We start from the raw sequence: 5,628 nt of genomic DNA, 5'->3' as shown, positions 1-5,628 counted from the left end.
CATGCATCTAATGATTTTTGTTTTTGAGCTAAATGACAATGAAATTGAAAAGCACTACAAATGAACTCTGAAAAGGTTGAAACTTGGCATGGTATCATAATTTCACCCACATAGCATGTCCAACAAAGTTGAGAGGGTTACGACAAAAACTGGATGCACTTCGTGTACAAACTCGACAATCTCTTTCGAAGTATCACGGTTTGGGACGAAAACTCATCTGTTACAAAGGGATTTCATTTTTTAACATATTTTAACTCCAAACTTTTTGTGCGTTCAGTATGCACCATTCAAAGCCATGTAATCAATTTTCAACCCTTTTCTAACTTCATTTTCTATTATTCATGCATTTAATGATTTTTTGAGCTAAATGACACTGAAATTGAAAATCACTACAAATAAACTCTGAAAAGGTTGAAACTTGGCATGGTATCATAATTTCATCCACATAGCATGTGCTAAAAATTTGAGAGGCTTACGGCAAAAACTAGGTGCACTTCGTGTACAAACTGGACATTCTGTTTTTCAAAGTATCACGGTTTCACACGAAAACTCATCTGTAACAAAGGGATTTCATTTTTTGACTTATTTTAACTCTAGACTTTTTGTGCATTCAATATGCACCATTCAAAGCCACATAACCAATTTTTCAACGCTTTGTGACTTCATTTTCTATTTTTCATGCATTTAATGATTATTTCGGTGCTAAATGACCCTGAAATTGAAAAGCACTACAAATGAACTCTAAAAAGGTTGCAACTTGGCATGGTATCATAATTTCACCCACATAACATGTGCTAAAAAGTTGAGAGGATTATGGCAAAAACTGGATGCACTTTTTGTAGAAACTGGACATTCTTTTTCGAAGTATCACGTTTCGGACGAAAACTCGTGTGTTACAAAGGGATTTCATTTTTGAGCATATTTTGACTCCAGACTTTTTGTGCGTTCAATATCCATCATTCAAAGCCATGTAAGAAATTTTCAACCCTTTTCTCACTTCATTTTCTATTTTTCATGCATTTAATGATTTTTTTAGCTAAATGACCCTGAAATTGAAAAGCACTACAAATGAACTCTCAAAAGGTTGAAACTTGGCATGGTATCATAATTTCACCCACATAGCATGTGCTAAAAATTTGATAGGGTTACGGCAAAAATTGGATGCATTTCATGTACAAAATGGATATTCTCTTTCCAAGTATCAGGGTTTCGGACGAAAACTCATCTGTTACAAAGGGATTCCATTTTTTAACATATTTTAACTCCAGACTTTCTGTGCGTTCAGTATGCACCATTCAAAGCCACGTAATCAATTTTCAACCCTTTTCTGACTTCATTTTCTATTTTTCATGCATTTAATGATTTTTTTGAGCTAAATGACTCTAAAATTGAAAAGCACTACAAATGAACTCTGAAAAGGTTGAAACTTGGCACACACAAACATACATAGCATGTGCTAAAAAGTTGAGAGGGTTACAAAGGGATTTCATTTTTTGACATGTAACAGTAGTGATATTGTAGGATCAAAGCTTGGATAATATTATTGCTTATTGCGTCTTAACCATTGATAATCGTCACCCTTTAACAGGATGCTTGGGTTAGCCTTCACTTTGAAGGGAGGAATTTCATGGAACTTTTCATAATCTTGTGACATGTTTGTCTTGTCCTCCACTCCCATGATGTTTCTTTTCCTGAAAGAACTATGTGGTGCTTTGGCTCATCGTATGATGCATTCGCTTCCTTATCTTTTCTTTTTCTTGTTTTGGTAGACATGTCCTTCACATAGAAAACATGCGCCACATCATAGGCTAGGACAAACCATTCCTCTTTGTACCCAAGATTATTGAGATCCGTTGTTGTCATTCCATACCATGGGTCTTCCTTTACCCCGCCTCCTTTTAGATTGACCCATTTGCATCAAAACAAAGGGACCTTCAAATATTTCCCATAGTCAAGTTCCCATATCTCCTCTATGTAACCATAATATGTGTCCATTGGCCTATTAGTGTTTGTTGCATCAAAGCGTACACCACTGTTTTGGTTGGTGCTCTTTTTATCTTGGGCGATCGTGTAAAATGTATTTCCATTTATCTCGTACCCTTTCAAAGTTAATATAGTCAAAGATGGTGTCCTGGCCAACAAGTACATGTCATCTCCAACAATATTTTACCCATGAGATGTGTTTGCAACGAACCGCCGAAAGTCCCGATGTGTTCACGTGTAATCCATTCGTCAGACTGCTCCGGGTGTTTGGAGCGTAGAATACTCTTGTGTTCATTGATATATGGGGCCACCAAGTTAGAATTTTTGTAGAACTGTGTAGTGTGCTTGCGCCTAACAATGTTTGTCCCTACATATTATTGAGTTTGGTCCTAGCATGCCTTTTCCACTCAGTCTCCCCTCATGCCGCGATTGACGGACACCAATCGACTTAATGTCAGGAATAAAGTCAACAAAAAATCCAATGACCTCCTCAGTTTCGTGACCCTTTGAGATGCTTCCTATCGGCCTACCACGATTACGAACATATTTCTTTAAGACTCCCATGAACCTCTCAAAGGGGAACATATTGTGTAGAAATACAGGACCCAGAATAGCAATCTAATTTAATAGGTGAACTAGGACGTGTGTCATAATATTGAAGAAGGCTGGTAGGAAAACCAACTCCAAACTGACAAGACATTGGACCAAATCATTTTGTAACCTTGGTAGGATTTTTGGATCGATTACCTTATGATAAGTTGAATTGAGGAATGCACATAGCTTCACAATAGTTACTGGAACATTTTCTGGTAGAAGCCCCATCAATGCAACTGGAAGCAGCTGCGTCATAATCACGTGGCAGTCATGAGACTTTAGGTTCTGGAATTTTTTCTCTACCATATTTATTATTCCCTTTATATTCTATGAGAAGCTAGACGGGACCTTGATACTGAGCAGGGATTCAAAAAATATTTCCTTCTCTACTTTGGTAAGAGCGTAGATGGCAGGACCTAGATACTGCTTTGGATGCATGCCGTCCTTTTCGTTCATACGTTGCTAGTCCTCCCGTGCCTCCGGTGTATCTTTTGTCTTCCCATACACGCCCAAGAAACATTGCAGGTTCACGCAAATATTCTTCATCGCGTGCATCACGTTGAATGTAGAGCGGACCTCTAGGTCTGTCCAATAAGGTAGGTCCCAAAATATAGATTTCTTCTTCCACATGGGTGTGTGTCCTTTAGCGTCATTTAGAACAGATTGTCCGTCGGGTTCCTTTCCAAAGACAACTTGTAAATCCTTGACCATATCAAATATAACATCACCTGTACGGAGGACAAGCTTCTTTTGGTGATCTGCCTCACCTTTGAAATGCTTGCCTTTCTTTCTTAAGTGATGCATGCTCGGAAGAAATCGACGATGTCCCACGTACACATTCTTCTTACATTTGTCCAAATATATACTTTTGGTCTCATCTAAATAGTGTGTGTATCCGTGGTATCCCTTGTTTGTTTGTCCTGAAAGGTTACTAAGTGCAGGCCAATCATTGATGGTTACAAACAGCAACGCTCGTAGGTCAAATTCTTGTTGTTTGTGCTCATCCCACACACGTACACCTTTTTTATCCCACATCTATAAAATTATTTAACTAATGGCCTTAGGTACACATCAATGTCATTGCCAGGTTGCTTAGGGCCTTGGATGAGCACCGGCATCATAATGAACTTCCGCTTTATGCACATCCAGCGAGGAAGGTTATAGATGCAAAGACTTACAAGCCAAGTGCTATGATTGCTGATCTGCTCCCCAAAAAGGGATTAGTGCCATCTGCACTTAAAGAAAACCATATGTTCCTTGCCTCATCTGCAAAATCCCCCGACTTTCTCTTGATTTTTCTCCACTGCGACCCGGCAGTGGGTACTCTCAACATCCCGTCTTTCTTACGACCTTCTTTGTGCCATCGCAACAAATTGGCATGCTCTTTGTTTCTAAACACACGTTTCAACCGTGGTATTATAGGAGCATACCACATCACTTTGGCAGGAACCCTCTTCCTGGGGCGCTGGCCCTCAACATCACCAGGTCATCTCGTATGATCTTATACCGCAATGCACCGCATACTGGGCATGCATTAAAATTATCATACTCCTCACCGCGTTAGAGGATGCAGTCATTAGGGCATGCATGTATCTTCTACACCTCTAATCCTAGAGTGCAAAGAACCTTCTTTGCTTCGTCTGTACTGTCAGGCAATTCGTTATCCTTTGGAAGCTTGTTCTTCATTATTTTCAGTAGCTTCTGAAATCCCTTGTTAGATATACCATTCTCTGCCTTCCATTGCAGCAATTCCAGTGTGGTACCGAGCTTTGTGTTGCCATCTTCGCAATTGGGGTACAACCCTTTTTTGTGATACTCTAACATGCGATCGAAGTTCAACTTCTCCCTTTCACGTTCGCATTCTCTCTTTGCATCAACAATGACCCGGCGAAGATCATCATCAGCGGGAACATCTTGTGCCTCTTGATCTTCAAATTCCCCCGCTGCAGTATCACCGTATTCAGGGTACATAGGATCCGAATAGTTGTCATCATCCTCTTCTTCTTGATTGTCTTCGATCATAACCCCTCTTTCTTCGTGCTTGGTCCAAACATTATAGTGTGGCACAAAACCCTTCTCAAGCAGGTGCAAGTGAAGGGTTCAAGGAAAAGTAATCCTTCGTATTCCCATAGATAGTATATGGACAATACATAACACCATTCTGCTTGTTTGCCTGAGCCACTTCGAGAAAATTATGCAGGCTGTCAATATAGTTGGAGGTGCGTCGATCACCGTACATCCATTGTCGGTTCATATGCGTGCATTATATGATTAAGTATATAAAGAACATACATATCAAATTGTGCATCTAAATCAAATAAACTCACACATACACTCCTCCACTAAAAACCACAAACCACACTACTTCTGGAGCATTTGAAATGAGCTAAACTAGTAGTGACAGATGAGGAGATGAAGTTGCTAACCTTTTTAGAACACTTGGATAGTTGGTTGATACGTCCATTTTTCATCATGCTTTCATGTTGATATTTATTGCTTTTTGGGCTGTTATATTACTTTGTGGTACCATATTTATGCCTTTTCTCTCTTATTTTGCAAGGTTTATTTGAAGAGGGAGAATTCAGGCAGCTGGAATTCTGGACTGGAAAAGGAGCAAATCTTACTCCACTATTCTGCACATCTCCAAATTCCCTGAAAAGTTACGTGGAATTTGTTGGGATTATATAAAAAATATTGGGCTAAAGAAGTACCAGAGGGGGGCTACCAGGGCGCCACAAGCCCTGCCACCGTCACCCCCCTCGTGGCGGATGGCAAGCTTGTGGGCTCCCTGACGGCCCACTGGTCCCCCTCATTTTCTATATGAAGGTTTTCGTTCCAAAAAAAATCAATGCGGAGGTTTTTCGTGGTTTCGCCGCCGCCACGAGGCGGAACTTGAGCAGATCCAATCTAGAGCTCCGGCAGGACGATCGTGCCGGGGAAACTTCCCTCCCGGAGGGGCAAATCGTCGCCATCGTCATCACCAACACTCCTCTCATCGGAGGGGAGGCATCTTCATCAACATCTTCATCAGCACCATCTCCTCTCCAATCC

Source organism: Hordeum vulgare, chromosome 3H (assembly GCF_904849725.1).
Source record: "Hordeum vulgare subsp. vulgare chromosome 3H, MorexV3_pseudomolecules_assembly, whole genome shotgun sequence".
NCBI lineage: Eukaryota > Viridiplantae > Streptophyta > Magnoliopsida > Poales > Poaceae > Hordeum > Hordeum vulgare.
Note: the sequence above shows the minus strand (reverse complement) of the source record.